Source organism: Aythya fuligula, chromosome 5 (assembly GCF_009819795.1).
Source record: "Aythya fuligula isolate bAytFul2 chromosome 5, bAytFul2.pri, whole genome shotgun sequence".
Classification (NCBI taxonomy): Eukaryota; Metazoa; Chordata; class Aves; order Anseriformes; family Anatidae; genus Aythya; species Aythya fuligula.
The window spans coordinates 2,467,652-2,485,447 of NC_045563.1; positions in this window are offsets into that span (position 1 = coordinate 2,467,652).

Below are 17,796 nucleotides of genomic sequence, written 5' to 3' on the forward strand. Positions count from 1 at the left end.
TCAGAGGGGAATGCCAGAGGACACCTGCTTATAAGGAGAGGGGTTGAGTTTCGCGATGCAGTGGAAAAACTAAAGCAGCTCTCTGCTTTACCACACTTTGTCCACAGAGAAGACAAAGCCCACATCTCTTATTTCACACATATCTTAAAATTAGTCGCAGCAGTTTTTCAATGGGGAATGGATTATGCTGGGCTGGAAGGACATGGGCTCGCTTCAGCTGGGGAAAAGCCAGGCTGGTGGTGGGGCAGCTCCCAGCTCCCTCCTGCATAACTGGGAGATGTTCCCCTCCCGGACAGACAGCAGTGCACGTACAGACAGACAGACAGCTGATGGCCCAAGTGGGAAGAGACCTCTCCAGGCTCTAGACACGATTCATGGTGCCCCCATGAGGCAGAAAAGAAAGGCTTCTGGGGGCGGCTTCACTGCTGGTTTCCTCTAGCTCGTTGAATTAGCTTTTGTTTTAATGTGCTTCCAAACCGTAAATACTAATGCCGTGGATAGCTCACACTGTGCATTGCTTGCTTTGAAAGATAGTGCAGTGTTTCTACAGGAAAAAAGTATGTATATACTTTATATGATGAATATGTCTGGAAATTTTGAAATAACAGGGAGAAAAGAAGGAAACGAGAGAGAGAGAGAGAGAAAGAAAGAGAGAAAGAAAGAGAAAGAAAGAGAGAAAGAGAGAGAGAAAGAGAGAAAGAGAGAGAGAAAGAGAGAAAGAAAGAGAGAAAGAGAGAAAGAAAGAGAGAAAGAGAGAAAGAGAGAAAGAGAGAAAGAGAGAAAGACTGAGAAAGATGGAGAAAGGAGACTTGAGAAAGAGAGAAGGGAGAAAGAGAGAAAGAGGAAAGACAGAGAAAGAGAGAAAGAAGAGAAGAGAAGAAAGAGAGAAAGAAGAAAGAAAGAAAGAAAGAAAGAAAGAAAGAAAGAAAGAAAGAAAGAAAGAAAGAAAGAAAGAAAGAAAGAAAGAAAGAAAGAAAGAAAAAGAAAGGAAGAGAGAGAGAGAGTAAGGTGATAGAGATGAAAATTGTCATTCACTAATAAGAAAATCTGAAAAAAGTCCTTTTATGTGCTATTGCTAGTCACTGGAAAACATGCACTGCAAACTTTTAAAATACCTGTCTATAGCTATTTACCTCTCTCTATACACACATATGTACACATTGCTGTTAATGTTTGGGGAAAGATTGCATGTTATCTCCTGGCTGCAATGGCACTTTCCCATCACTTTCAGCTGCTGCAGGAATTAAAACCAACTGAAAGCCTTAGCATCAATTAGAGTTATCTCAAGCACTAACACAGTGCTTGCTCCTGCCAGTTTTTAAGTGATGCAGTGATAACATGCAACAGCCTCACAGTTAAAGCATTTCAGTGTCTGTATCTCTAAATGTTAATGATTTGAAGGGCACTTCATATTCCTGAGCTATGTATTTCTTAGTATTTCATAGATTTCTCTTAAATACAAATGCCAGCTTAAACTTTCCTGGGTTTATAATTCTTGACTACGAAGTGCTTACTGAACTCCGTAATTTAATCTGCTTTCCCTGGTTTCTTTGCTGGGTTTTGTTATAAACACGATCCAAGAAAGGACACCCAGGAAACTTCAGAGTTCACCTAGGAAAGCCTGGCGACAGATCATTACCAGAACAAAGTCACCAGAGTGAACACCCTCAGTGAAATAGACCCTCAAAAATATGAATATTAATATGAACTATTTCTGAGAGTAAAAATTTCCAGACCCCTCTTGTTTACTGTTAATGACTTGCAAGTCATTAAAAACCAACAGGGGTGAGTTCCCCATAGAGGAGGGGATGAGAGGAAATTCAGGACAACACACCCAACAGAGGCGGGGGTCTCAGGCATCCCATCAAAGCAGATTTAGCTGATGAAACAGCATGCAACACATAGAGGGGAGGAGCACTATGCCTCATGTTCTCCCCTCTCCAGCATTTTTGGGATAGTTCATACTGGGCTGATGGAGGGATAGTGACTGAGGGATAGTGACTGATGTTGTCTGCATGCAGGCAGGACTAAGGATGCCCACTGTTAGACGAAAGGACTGTGAACAACCAGACAGCAACCCAAGAACCTCCCGACCTTCCCACACAGGCACTCACCCTTCTGCTGATGAGGCAGCTCTGCACAATGAAGGATTTCTCAGTACAACGTGCACTTCAACTCAAACGCCAGCTTCGGGAAGAAAGAAGAATGGCTAATTCTTCTTTTGGAAGGCCCTGAGGATAAAATAGGGTGAGCAGCCAAGGGACACCTCAAAAGCAGGCATTGCCCATAAGTTGTCACCGCTGAGGAGCAGTGGCTGCCTGCTGTCCTAACGCGGTTTGGTGGGGAGCTGTGGAAATGTATGGAGGTGAGTGTGGGCACGTGGCACTTCTCCACCCAGCACTGCACACCACGACCCCACAGCACGGAGCAGCTCCCGGGGTGTTGATCTCGGTGCCCACAACTGCATGTGAGGATTTATACATGGGGTAATGGGACAAGCTAACAAAACACCTGGTCTCCGATTCCCTACTGCAGAACAAACGCGATGCGGGGGCTGTTGTGGGAGAATACATATATATTTAAAAATAAAAAGACAATTTTCACAGTCCCCCAGTAAGAACAAGAGCTTTTTCAAGAGAGGATTTCTGCCTTGGCTGCCTGGTGCACAGGGAGCACATCTGCAATCCTCAAGCCACAGCATTTAATATTAAAATGTCATTTTATTTATTCTTCCTCTGCAATATCAAAAATGGTAACTAGGCAACACCTCAACTACAGAGTGGACTCTAAATCTCAAAACACTTAAATATGAGATCAAAGAGAAAAATGGCAAACTAATTTAAAACCCATTCCTTCTGTTTAGACCCAGCATAGGCAGTGTGCTACCCTCACAGCCCCTGCACCATAATCTTCGTGTGCACTGAGGCTCTCAAACACACAAAAAGTGCAGAAAAGTGAGGGAAAAGGAACTCACGGGGTGGTTCAGAGACATGGCTGAACACCTGGACATGGACACAACCCAGTGATATTGGCCCCAAAATAGCTGCCTGCTGCTGTTGGGAATCTCAGCAGCCCAACTGCAAGTTTCTATACGAAACAACACAGAAGCAGCCGTAAGATATTGAGCTACCATGCTACTGCCACAGCGTATGGACACTTCTGCAACCTAAGCATACAACACAGTGCCTTGGTCACTGCCCCTCTGCAGAGATGGGGCTGGAGCACGGGGACACCGATGCATCCAGGGGACACTGGGGTCTCGCACGTGCCCCCACCAGGTCTGCACCCCTGGTAGAAGACCCACTTCCAATTCTTCCTTCAGGAATTCATGTGGGCATCATACATGGGAGCATTCAAACCCCCCACTTGTTGGTTATTTTAAGAAAGGCAACCTCAAGGTCTATCTGGCCAGAGGAACAGGGAGAAGGAGCAAGAGCTGCATGCCCCAACTCCTCCTGAAGCCTCCCCTACAGGTTTTGCTGTGCTTATTCTGCTCTGAAACACCTCTGCTTCATTTGGCTCTAAGCAACTCTGCTTTGATTTCTCTTTACCTGTTTCATAACGGCTTGAATAATTAACACAAAAATGAGGAGATGTGGAAAAATTTGGAGATTCCAAACATGCATACCTGTTTTCTCTACAGCAATACCATTTAGCACACGGAAATGCCGCCTGTAGTATTTTGAACGTAGCTCCTAACATTTTCATTTCAGAATTGAGTTCCTTCCCACAAGTGGGCAAGGTGGCTGAAGCAGATTTTGTTTGCTGAAACGCTGGGGACAACTGTCATTAATATATTTTATTAAAAAAAAATAAAAGGAAAATCAGCTAGCTGTATTTTCTGATGGCCCCAGAGATGTCCATGCTAGCTTATAAATCAGCTACTGTAAAAGCTACCTGGATGGATGGATCAAAAACAGTGTGAATCTGAGAGTCCCCCATGGGAGCCAGGACAGAAAAGGCAGCTGTGTGGAAGAGCCAAATGGCCCCCTTTGCTTTCAGCAGCCTTTATGAGTGACACAAAAAGCCACCAAAAATGGTTTAGGGGTAGTTTTTGTCTTCCTAAAGCGTTGCTGATGTGTGGGAATGATTTTACTTGTTAATGACATTACTCCTGTGAGTTGTTATTTTCTCTCTGACACGTAGTTTCCTAGGTGCATAGTGAGTAACTCTCGTGGAGAGGTTAAGACCTGGCTGGGCTGCTCCCAGCACAACCCAGTCAAGGGGCAAACACTGCCCCACAGCCAGGAGAGGCACCTGAAGGATCAGGGTTGGGCCCGGGTGCGGGCAGAGCTCACAAGCCACTAAGCCTCTTAACCGTGACCAGGTCAGCTGGGACATTTAATGGTCCCAAAAAGGACTGATGAGTTTTTGACAAATTAAGCCTCTTTCTTCATTTGGTCATCTCCTAACAGAGCAATGTGCACATTAAAGCACTTAACGTTCATGCAACATTATGAATAAACAGTGGGGTGGCGGTATAGAAGCCACAAGCACAAGAGGACATTGATGCTTTACTAAGCAATAAACAGTAAGCAGGTGCTTAGAAATTATTGCCACCCTTTGCTTATCAAAAAGCATTTAAAAGATGGATTTTCCTGCTAATATTCTTGCAACAAAAACTGTATTGCCTATGTGTTCTGTACAGTGTGCTTGTTTGTATTGGATTTAAAATACAGTGTTGATAAACACCAAAGTGCAGTGAGAAATGCAGAGGAGCTAGTGAGCATCTGAACAAGAAGTCTTCCCCAGGCATTTTTAAAAGCTGAGCTCACCCTTCACGCAATGACCGTACCCAGCACTTCAAATGTCCACTGATAATTCGCAAGTGAAAGGTTTTCTTTTCCCACGTATAGAGCTCAAGTTATCTGGTAAACCTTTAAAACACAGCTTTGCCAATTAAAACAGTCCTCACCTATCTTAACAGCGTGGATATATAAACTATATACTATATACATACATATATAGTATATAGTATATATACATGTATATATAGTATATAGTAGATATACTATATACTGTATATATACTATATACTGTATATATAGTATAGTATAGTATATATATACACTACAGTATATATATAGTATATAGTATATAGTAAATAGTATATATATGTAAATACTATCTGTATTTACAGACAGTAAATACACACAATGGCCCTCTTACAAAAAAATAAAAATAAAAATAAAAATAAAATAAAATAAAATAAAATAAAATAAAATAAAATAAAATAAAATAAAATAAAATAAAATAAAATAAAGCTACTCTTTTGGTGCAGGCATGGAACTGCTCCTTGCAGGTACGTGTGAAAGCATAAAAATTGTGTCTGCTTCTGGATAACCCACAAAATAGAGAAAGGAATTAAGTTCACTGCACAGTTCACAAACCTTTGGTGGCAGCACAAAAGTCAGTGGGATGTTAACAGTAGTAATTCTACTAGCACTAGTAATTCTGCTCGTGGCTGGGACACCCCAAAAGCACTGTAGGCGTTCCTCTCAGGCCCAGATGACGGCACGGAGAGGTGCAAGGGAAGGGCGATGTCAGGCAACACACATCCCTGCCCTAAGCTTGATTCATTTTGATAGCTCGGTACGAGCTGATCTTGAAGAATTTCATTTATTTTTATTTGTTTATAAGCTGCTAAAAATGCAGCCATCATATTATCTCTGGGTACACGAGCACTGCACCACAAAAATTAACTTGCTGCCAAGTGCAATTTCCAATTAATAGCTCAAATATTAATTTAAGTCCATAATGCATGCACATATCATTTTAAACTTAGGGAAAGAAGCATGTATAATTGAAAATCTTTAGTAATTTTCTAAAGAGTCCAATATCAGCGTGGTGGATCCATTTGTTAGGTGAGTTGTCTCTGGGAGGCACAGCTCATATGATGAGGGATTTTAGGAGCTCCAGCAGCTCAGGCAGCTTTTTACCCTTTAAATTACTTGAGAGTGAAAAACCTGCAGTGAGTGCACAAGGGCACTTCTCTGATCCTGCCCCCAGCTCCGGAGCAGCAATGCAGATGGGGATGCCAGGGGATTATCATGGATAATGACCTGTGGGGGATTCCTGCAGGCGCCAGCTGCGGCTGGGTTTTTTTTAGCAGGGGTTTTCCAGCACCCATCACAGAAGAGGGCGATGTCTGCCCTCCTCACTCAGCCACCTGCCCTCCTTCAAGCAGGCTCGCTGAGAAACCTTGGAGCAGGTGAAATGTTGTTGGGATTGGGAGGGATTTCATCCCCCAGGAGATGGGGAAGCCAAGGCTGGCAGGGCTGGGCGCTCAGCCCCCGCCCCAGGGTCCCTCACACAAACCATGGACGTGAGCAATACCCCGACAGGGCACTGCCAAAACCCGCCTAGAAAAAAGAAAAAGAAAAAAGGAAAAAAAGGAAGAAGGAAAAAGGAAAAAGGAAAAAGAAGAAGAAGGAAAAAGGGAAAAGGGAAAAAAGAAAAGGGAAAAGGGGAAAAGAAAAAGGGAGAAGGAAAAGGGAAAAGGAAAAAAAGGAAGAAAGAAAAAGAAAAAAGAAAAGATGAAACCTTGCTAGAAAAGAACAGGCTGCCCAGGCAGCCCACCAGCATCACGTCTTTAGTTTGGGAGGGGGAAACCTGGGACATTTCTGAGCTAACAGCGACCCCAGGCACCCCACATCAAACCGACCCTGCTGCTGCAGTGGGGTAGGAGACACACAAATTCCCTCTTCCCACCTCCAGCAGCCTTCCTTGCTGGCTCCGGGCAGGTCCGAGGCCACCACCCTCCCCTCCCGGAGATGCTGCTTTTTCCTTTGCACTGAAATCATAACTTTTAATGCATTAAACCGTTTAAATGCAATTAAAACCAGTAACCCTCGGAGCACAGGAGGCGATTAAATTGTTTCTTTGCCATCCATTAATGTAGCGGGGCCTAAGCGTGGCACTGGTTTCAATCTATAGCTTGCAGTGGTAGATCTACAAGAGGCACGTTTCCATCTCACATGACAAACATTTATTTGAGAACATCTCGTTTGCCTATTGTACTATGGGCCAATAAAAAGAACAATTTAAAAATAAATCCAGAGACAGAAACTATTCTTTAATATCCCTGCATTTTCTCCCTATAAACATACACCACAAGCAAATGACTTTAACACATCCTCCTGTTGATTAAAAAATGATTTATACTGAATTACACCTTCAGGGTTGATTGGATGATGTGTTTAATCCCACTCCCTGCCCTCCTCCAGCCTACTAATACACAATATCACCTCTGTGATAACGCGATTACATTAATGGACCCAGTATCGACGCCGGGTTTGAGAGCAATCACTGTTAGAGGGCTCGTTCTTCCCAAGGAGATCGATATTTTTAATTTTGGCAAATGAGGAGCAGAGGAAAGTTAAGTCTTGGAAACAATACAGCACTTCCTATGGGGAACGGTGTCCTGCAAACTACTTCCCATGCGTGTATTAAAATTCCAGCACGGCAACAAATAATCCATTATACCCTGTTCCTGTCTACCACTGAGAGAAACAGGCGACAAGTCGCTGGTTCATTCAAGTGTGCTACAGCTGTAATTATTCTCTGCTGTAATTATTTATACCTACTGTTCATGTGCCAGTGGGACAGGTCTGGCAAGAAGATGCTGAGCCAAGATGAACCCCAGGCTGGATGTGGCCCTCCGGTCACATCGGTGTTGCTCAGCCTGGAGCGGAGCAGGGAGTGGTCAGCATCCTGCTCCTGTCGGACATGAGCAGAGATTTGGGTGTGAGCTGTTATCAGCTTGTGCGGCACAGCGAGGGCTTCCCATGTGATGCATACCAAAAGCTGGCAGCTTTTCAGCTAAATAGGGAAAAAAAAAAACAGAGAAAGTCAACCCCTTCCCAACACAAGGACTCGCAGACAAGCCGTCAGCACTAGTTCCATCCCAGAGCTTTCTGATATGCAATGCTGATGAAGATGACAAAATTATACTTATTCCCTGCTCTGCTGTGATACATGCCCTTGCCACTTTGGAGTTTGGAGATTGCCTGAGAAAAATGCGCTGATTTTGCTGCTGTGGTTTTTGGCCGCCTCTGTTCAGAACAATTTAAATCTTCTGGAACCACTTCACTGCCACAGCAAAAAAAAATAATAAATAAATAAATAAATAAATAAATAAATAAATAAAATAAAACAATGAGACAATAAACTTCTAATCCAGACCTCCTGCCTTTTTGATTTTCGGTGACACTTCCAGGTGGATGCAAACCCTTCCAGTGTCATAATTTGGGCCGAGGAAGCGGCCAGCTTCCCAAGAGATAAGGCCGGTGGTTACATCGGTGTCACACAGTGCGAGACTGGTGGTCAGCACTGATGGAGCCCTGCACAGATAATGCATGTAAAAAAGGCACCTCCGCTACAAACTACCCATCGGTATGTTTCTTTGATGGGTCCCATTTTTACTTCCAATTAATTTCCTTGCAGTAATCTCATTAATTTGTTTATAAACCACTTTCTGTGCACATTTCCTATCAGCGTTCACTGAAATGTCAGGCCTTTTGTTAAAACATATTGAGTTATAGATAAACAAAAGTCTGCATTCTAAGACTGGCAAAAATAATGAAAAATGACTGTTTTACGGTTTGGGAACCATGTAAACATCGTCGTGCTTTTATTGCTGGGATGGTGGTGTGGGGGAAGGGCAAGCCACTAAAGTCAATGCAATCTTTAATTTAAAGAGTATTTTTATGACGCTTTTTGTTAATCTTCTAAAGCTGTTTGCAGAGTATAAAAATATGTTTGCTATAGGGAAGTCTTTATAGTATCAGTGATAAAATACTCTTATGTGGGTTTTGCATCCGTTGCACCATTTGAATTTAGTAAACCTTGGTCCTTATGAGCAGAGCAATTATGACTATTATGATATTAAACTGGGAAAATATTCTGTTTAATGAACAGCGAAGAATTACAATGCATCACCGCCCTTGGGAAAAGCAATGTGTTCGGCTCACAAATAGCACTACCAGCCTCATCGACGCCAGATGTCCAATTTTCCAAAGTAGCTTCCTAAACTCTAAGTGCAGTGCCGAGGTTTCCGCTCCAGTGCAGCCTCTGGTGCGAGCAGAAACGGGCTCCTCACCCAGCAGAGAGCCTGAAAAATCAACTGGGTGGTTACACCGCAGCCTCCTTCTGTCCAGTAATACCGAGTTTGGGGTTTTTACTCTGCTGAATAAAAGGAGACGAGACTTTCGCTCGGCATCTGTATGGTCCCAGACCAGCTTCTGCCCTGTGCTTCCAGAAGCCACGTCCTTCACCACCCCCAGTCCGACCACCACCACTTCCAAACCTTCAGGGCTCTCACATAACAGCAAATTAAAGCAGAGACCTGCAAAATTCTCCTTACATCTGGGCTTGCTATAAGAGAGGGCACAGGAAAATGCACTGCTCAGCTCCTTCTCACCAGATTCAGCCCAGAGCCAGGTGGAAATGCAGCATCCCCTCTTGCAGCCATGGCCAGGAGGGAGGAGGCCATGGTGCAGCAAATATAGACCTATATATTAAAAAAAATAGGCCTGGGAAAGGACGATCCAAGCGCAGTGGGAAAGCTGCTTCTAAAAGCTTTGGAAAAGTGTGTAAAAACTATGTCCTCTAGACCTAAGGCACTGCAGGGACATGCTGGTTTCTTTTAAGTGCATTAAATAAATATTAGGAAATTCTTTCTCAGGATTTAGTCACTTTTTAAGTGCCCTTCTCAGAGTTTAAAAGGCAACATAAGAGGACTCTGAACAGGGGCTGCTCATTGGTACTGCTGAACTCTGTCCTTTACCTCCCAAATTGTGCCTCACCCTAAGAGCAGGAGCACGGTTCTCCCATCTTATTTCTCTTCTGTGGCATCCTTCTACCTCCTCCACCCCACTGGAGTGAGCTCTCCCACAGGCTCTTTCTTGGCGTGGTGTCACTGATCAAACATCAGAAACCCAACAATGTGCTCATGATCAAGCAAGAGGGAAAATGCAGGAGGAGTGCAGCAGGGAAGGGAGACCAACGGAGGACAAAGCCCGTCCCGCTGGGACTCCATCCAGCCACAGGGCTCAGAACTAGGAGGAATATTTCCCATTGTTTTTGCAAATTGGCACTTCAGTCCACCAGGTCCAAAGGGACCCTTCTTCCATGCTGGCTCAGCCCTAATGAGCTTGCCTGGAAGGAGGATGAATGCAATGGGGGAAATTATTCCCTACAAACCACGCTAACTTCCATAGCCTGATGCATGTTTAAATCTCCATGTAGGACCCTGAGCAACTCCAGCCTTGCACCCAGCAGCACCCTGCAGGACTGAGCAGGCTGATGGCAGAAGCGAGGTGCCACACGGAATGGAGCTGGTGGCTGGGACTGGCTTTGTGCTCCAGAGACAGCCCCAAAACCTTCCAGAAGCCCTGCAAGTTCAGCACAGCCATGCCAGGGATCATCCAAGCCTTGCTTCCCCAGGGCACTGCTCCCTGGGTCTTTGGCTTTCAGGTATTTCACAGCTTTCCTCACATCTTACCCAATATCTAAGTAATGAAAACAATTTTTTTAATTTTTTTTTTTTTTACTTTTTCGGGGAAGAGAGGGGGGTAAAAATGTGATGGGGGAAAAAATGGGCTGAGAACTGAGTGTTCAACCTGCAATTTTTGGATAATTGCACCTGTGAGCATCTTGCTTTCCTTAGCCCCAGCACATTTCTGGCTCAGGGGTGTATCCCATCACAGGGATGTCTGCACGTTAGACTTGTGGAAGCCAAATCAAGTAGGTATAAAATCCTTGAAGCAGTCAGTGCAGCAAGCCAACAAGGAAGCTGCCTAGCTGGCCATGGCTCTTTCATTTTTCAGTTAGCAAAATAAGCATTAAAGATACTATGCTGGAGACAGAAATAAAATAAAATAAAATAAAATAAAATAAAATAAAATAAAATAAAATAAAATAAAATAAAATAAAATAAAATAAAATAAAATAAAATAAAATAAAATAAAATAAAATAAAATAAAATAAAATAAAATAAAATAAATACTGCAAAAGCCATCTCTTAACAGTGGTGCTTTCCCCTCAGTTCACCTATTTTATGCATTATTTTTCTTAATCCCACACACTCGAGTTGTCCCCTCAGCTAAGCACTGCCTCCTTTGGTGGAAGGTTTCCACGTGGCTGTGTTTCATTAGCAATGGCCATGTAGGAACCGTGCAGCCCTGCACTGGGGTGGTACCGTCGCCTTGCACTGACCCCGCAGGGCCTCAGCTGTGCTCTGCCCGAACTTCTGCCCTGGCTGCAGCTCTCTCACCACGTTTAGCTGCAGCAGCAGTTCTTTTAATTGACCAGCTATCTGTGGCTAATTTGTTGTACTTTTGTTTAGGCTGGTGTGGTGCAACTCTAGCTTCATAGGGGTGGCAGTAACAAGCCATTCTTTTGGGCAGAACGAGAGATCTGTCACTGATGTGGGGACCTGGGCTGCAGCACAGGGGTGGATGTGCAGCAGGCAGCCTAATAATGGTCCTTCTCAGTCTGGGGTTTTGTGGTCTAAGCACAGCAACTTGGCTACGGATACTGCCAGAGTACAAGCAGCAACAGACGAGGGCAGGGAGAGGAACTGCAAGGAGACGATGCCTGCAAACATGTGAGCTGCAAATTTGGACCTTAAGAATGGTCTTTTTTGTGCCTGCAGCTCAGTTAAACTGCTACAAAATCCCACAGGTTGCTTCCTTCATGCTGCTCGGTCTTGGTTTCAGGTCCCTATCACCCACGGCTAAGTGGATGGATGTGCCCAGAGCCATGCTGCTGCTCACCAGAGCCCTGCACAGCGAGCGAAAATCTCTCCAAAGCAGAAATCACCCTCAGGAATCTGGCTACGGAAAGGTTGAGTGGAGAAAACAGAGGTCACTGTCTGGTCAATGGTGAAGTCAAAAGTGACTTTAGAGAAACCACAAAGCCAAGGAACGAGGATGAAGGAGAGAGGGGGCTGCTGGGCCAACAGGTACACTGGGCAGAAATGAGCTAGAAAACGGTGGGGGGACAGGAAGAATTTCAAAGTTTTGACTTCACAAAAACAAATCAATGAAACAAAAGCCATTGCTGACCTCTCCAGGCTTCACGGATGGCACTGGAGCAGTCACACAGCTCAGCTGGTCTGAGTGATCCAACAGCTCCCCAAGGAGCAGAGGGTGGGCTGTGCGCCGAGACGGGGATGGAGCCCTGCGGGTCCTGCTCCTGGGGCCTTACCATCGGCTGCGAGCAGGGAACACGGCTCAGGCACATTTTAGAGCCATTCAAGTTCACGTTCTCTAAGCAGAGGGCTATTTTTTAAATTCAATTATTCCTTAGCCTTTTTTTCAGTTCTAATTAACATAACTAGGCTTTCTTCCCACTTAATCTCCTTTCTAAAAAGACCGGTTATCTCTGGAAGATGCCAGTGGCTGTGGGATTCACCCAAATCCCCCATTATATTACTCTACGCCCAGGTAAATTTGAACTTGATTATATTAAATAAATGCAAGATAATCCTTATTTTCTTTCTGTGTTTACTTTGGGCTCCACCGCATTGACGGTATTTCCTCCTCCTGAATTCATTCTGAATTTGAGCCAGCAGGTTCCTGTGACCGAAGCGAGTCAATGAATTTCAGTCCGGGGTTTCTCTGCTGTGAATAGCAAATTTACCACGGAGTGGAGTTTTGGTGAAACTGAAGCTGTTTCGAACCCAGGTCAAACTCATCAGAGAGCTCCGACTGCAAATTAGCCAAGGAAACATTTTTCTTGTTGAAACATTTGATTTATTTTTTTTTTTTCTAAGTGAAATATATTTCAGCTGAGATTTGTTCAATGGGCTTCAAGCACAGGAAAGGAAATTGGGATTATGCATTGGGAAGAATACTTCTAAATGGCAATCTAAACAAAACACTAGAGTAGCTTGACAAGAAAAGCTACAGAGTGTTCATCAATGGAGACGTGTTACCTGCATGGGGTGGGACGAGACCTCCCGAGGTCTCTTCCAGCCTCTTTCCAGCACCATAACCACTTCTTGCAGTGAGATCTCATTTGTCCTGCATCCCAGTGCAAAGTGTCTTTCTGTCAGGCTCCACAGTGTAAAACATCCTCATCTCCATAGTTTTTAATACAAATAAACCCAATATGCCACTATTTTGATTAAGGACCACAGATTACAAATGGACCTTAGGGTTGTTCATCCCTACCACCAGAAGTACAGCTCCCACAGAGCACCCAGCAGGAGCCGGAGGGTGAAACCAGGGGTGAAATCTTGCCAACGTCGTCTCTTCCAATCTACACACAGGCAGGAGTCACGGGAAGTCTCCCTGATAAGATCCGATGGAGCACATGTGGGAAACAATGAAGTGCAGCGGTTTAGCATGGAGTTTGCTGCGATGATTGGTGCTCATGGGTGCTCTGAGAGAGATCTGAATACAATGCTCCTTTCCTGCAGACATAGTATGTCCGTCAGGTTCTCCATGCTTAACCAGATTTGGGCTGCTACCTTCTGATATTCGAAGGAACAAGGCCTCAGGTATTTCCCTGTGGATGTTCCCAACCTGTAATTCATGGATTTTTTGTGTTTCTTGCAAACAGAGCTGAAATGGTGATTAGTTATCCCAGGTGGGGTCTGGTGGCTTCCAGGCTGGCTCCTAGGGCTGCAGCACCAGGAGGGACAAGGACAAGGATGCCGGTGCTCCAATGGGATGGAGCAGGGCTTCCTCCAGGAGGAAGATTTGGTGCAGTGCGAACACAGCAAGCCATTAACCCAACGTCAAATGCTTTGCACTTTTGGAAGGAACGTGCGTTTTTTTCCATGTTTCATACCGTAAAGCACATCAATGGAAACATCTTCCAGTTTGGGGTTTATTTCTGCCATCCTTCATTTTCAAGAGAGGTTGCACAGGAAGATGGCAGCAAAGATGGATGCAAGTTCCCCTGAATACATACGTAGTCTGTGCAAAGTCATTGTCCTCTGCAGTCATTGGAAACTTAAAGAATTTTTTCAGCCACCAGTTTTTTCAGATGAAAAACTGCAGGTTCAGACACACTGAAATGCTTTGAAAACACATATTATCTTCTCCAAAACTTCTGCCTGGGAGGAAAGGGCAGAAGAAAAACTAGCAATAATATGGGAAGCGGAATGTGTTTCATCTTCCCATTTCTTGAACGGAACAATTTTGGGGTATAGCTTTCATTTGAAACAACTGTGAGCTTTGTGTTTCTTCAGATTTATTTTAAACAAATTGCCCTTGATTGCTGTTTATTATTTTAGCTCTTTAGGAAAACACCAGACAGAAGCAGCGCGCTCCTCAGTCTCAGCTAAATTAGATGTTCCATTTAACCCAGCTTTTCTCCAAAGCCACCAACAGACTGCAAAATCAGTTATTCACACAACTGAAGACACAGGATCCCCTGAATCTCTTTAAAATGATGCCAGGCTCTCCCGGCACCAGCCATGGAGCAGACCCAGGTGAAAACCCAGGTCCTGGGTCTGGCACTGTGCCTCTGCCCCTCGGCTCCCCCAGCTCATGAGGCTGGGAGCAGGCATCACTCCACAAGCTGACAGCAGGGAAATACGTGGGGGCAGCCCACACGCTTCTTAAAAGCAGCTTTGTTTTGTCATACAGCCCACAGAGCTCCAGGGAAACGTGGCTCAAGTTTACTGGGAATATGTATGGTCTCAGCTCAAAGCCATGCATCACCCTCCCCTCAGCTCATTATGCTCCTTCCAATCCCTTCCAAACCAATCTTTGCCTCGATGTCAACCAAAGACCTGCCAGTTGTTTGCTGTTGGTAGGCTGCAAACTCTCAATGCAGTCTTTGCAGTACGCTGATTTTTTTCCAGTTGGATGGGTTAGCAATAAAGACATATATTTTTAAGAAGTGGGGTTTTCTCATTCTGGTTGATATTTTTCAGGTTTTCACTGAAACTAAAAACAATTATAGGTTTCTGCCTTTTTGACAACGAGACAGAAAGTTTCAGGGAAAATACTTCGAGTAAGCTTTCCCCAACGAGCCTCAATCAGCAGCATGAACACAGCAACAGGGCACCTACAGCTGAAATGCCAAGGGGAAGGCAGAGTGAGCCTCCTTTCTAGCTAGCAAGTCACAACTGGGGGTCAACCCTTTAGAAAATGCTTGTTCTCTAAAATAACCTTGTAAACAGTAAACCCACACACGTGTACATACCCCTCTTTGGTCTGATCTGTGTCCTGCCTGCCCCGCAGGAGGCAGCACTCCACATTTTTGGAATATACCGGAGAATTTTCCCACTAAATTGCTCTGGACTCACAGTCTGTGAGCAATTTCAGACAAACGCCAGAGTAAAATGAGCCCCATTTGCCCTTTTCTACCCTGCCAGCCCCTACCACAACACCGCTGCAGTGAACACTGACAGTCTGAGGTCCCTGCTAGGACACCCCATGGGGGAGCCGCTCCATCCTGAGCCTGCACCCCACACGGCACAGATTTAGGAAGGGATACGTGGTGTATCCGCAGCCACCAAGGTGCCACTGATATGCTCAATGCCTGCTCCAACTCCATCACTGGCAGCTCATGAGGACGCCCTGCTTGTGACGGACCAGACCCCACACTTTCAGGGTTACCCCCTCATATTGCCTCCCCAAGCGGTGGCTGCAGTGTGCAGCAGTCTGCAGAGCATCCCAAAACTCTCACAGAAGATATCTCCGCCTTCCTACCTGTGCTGATTTCCTCCCTCTATGGAAACATATTATTATCATCAAGCCATTCTTCTTTTTTATTTTTCCAATTCAAGATTCCTCCTGTAATGGAAAATACATGATTTCCCATGAAGTCTATAAGCAACAGAGAAAAAGCAAAGCAGGGACCTGTTCCCTTTTCTTTTTTTCATCTTTCCAGTAGAAAAAGAACAAGGAAAAGACATAAAACAAGATAGAAAAGCAGAGGCATTGCTTTCCCCATTGCCCCACACTCTCTCTGTTTAATACAAGGGGATTTTTTAATCCCTTCCTTTAATTCTAAAGAAAGAAAGAAAAAAAAAAAAAAAAACTGTATAGGGTAAGGAAGAGAGGGAAAAGCAAACTAAAGCAGAAATGTGCTGAAACAGAAACATCATCGTTCTCAAAAGCAGGAATACTGTTGTGCATGTAAATCAATGCCAGACCACTCGCATTGTATCTTTGATGTTTCTGCTCCAAACTTCAAAACTGAGATCAGAAGTCCCACCTATGGATGTTTTGATCAACGCATTCCAAAGAAGAGGGCATTTTAATGAACTCCAAAGGATTTGGGTAGTTAAAGTTTGCTGTCATGAACATTTACAATTAAATACAAGTTTTGTTCCTTCTAAAAGCCATTTCGGTCCCATGTAAAGCTAGCAAAGCACCACCCCAGCAGCTTTCACCCTGAACATCAGAGCAAGGCACCACAGCAGGGTGAAGGCAGGCTGCCGTGGTGCTGGGAAGCACCAGGCACTCACAGAAATGGGTTCCCATTACCAGCAAAACAGAGTCAACAAAGGTGAGCTGAAGGAATATTTCATTGCCATTTTGTGAATGTGAAGTGGGGCCAGGGACCAGCGACGGGTCCCCAAGGCCTGGAGTTGCTCCGTGCATGAGCATTCAATAAACATGCAGCGTGCCCAAAAGGGAATCCTCTGCGAGCGGCTTCCTCTCCTCATACCTCAGCCCTCTCTATATACCTGCCCTCACCAACAACAACAAAAAAATGCAGCACGAATTGAGAATATATATGATGCCTTGATATATAAGCTGTTTGCACAGAGCAGCTCTTTTAATTAAAAGCAGCTGCTTGCTTTAAGCACATTATTTTAATAGATTTGCTCAAGGTGTGGGGCGCTGCTTCTCAAAGTGCTGAGAAATACTGCGTGTTCCCATTCCGCTGTCAGAAAACAAATTGATTTTATTTGTTCTTCTCTTAAACGAAACATAATTAAAGAGTGGGAATGTTCCCAGTCAAGGAAAAAGAGAAAAAAAAAAAAAAAAAAAAAACTTTCAATTAAAAAACAATCTACTTTATTAAGTTAAAATTCAATTTCAGGTTTTCATTACATGCAGCTGCATTGAAGTACAATGCCAATAGTTTGCATCTACTCTGAGATATCTGGATGCTGCTTTGCTTTTGTAGATGTAAATTCCTTAGGCTTCAGAGGAAAAAGGGCAGACTTTGAAATGTAATTTTATCACCTAATCCATTCTGAGCTGTAACCTCTATCAGCAATTAATGACCTGAAACATAAAAGCAAAGTGATGAGCCCATAATGAATTAAACCTTATGATGACACTTTCATTATGGAGAACACTACATGTATTTACTGCAGACCTTTTCCATTTGTTGGTAGTTGGTATTTTATCAAATTACGTTTAAACAGTACACGGGGCTGTACAGTACATTAGCTTTTTTTTTTTTTTTTTTTTTTTTTTTTTTTTGTCTTAAATGCATTAATGCTTTGTGTGTGCATCTGTAGAGCATTTGGGAGAAGCACTGCAGAGTCCTTACCCTGGTTAGGAAGGTGGAGAGGACTCGTGTTCCCCAGGTGAGGGTTTCTAGCGAAGAAGGACTGCTGTGCACCCTGCTCAAACACCGTGGGGGTGACATGAACACAGCTCACTGAGCATCTCCCAAGTACCCCAGCCCAAGGAACGTGTACATCCTGACTCCACTGCCTGCAGGAGCTCAGAGCTGGATGGGCTTCAAGAAACCAAAAGTTGTTGTTTCAGTCTCCCAGCACAGGTACCTAGCTGTAGATTTCCTGAAATGAGTGGAGTTTGCATGCATTCCTAGATAAAATTTATCCTTTTTTACTTTCATCACAAAAAA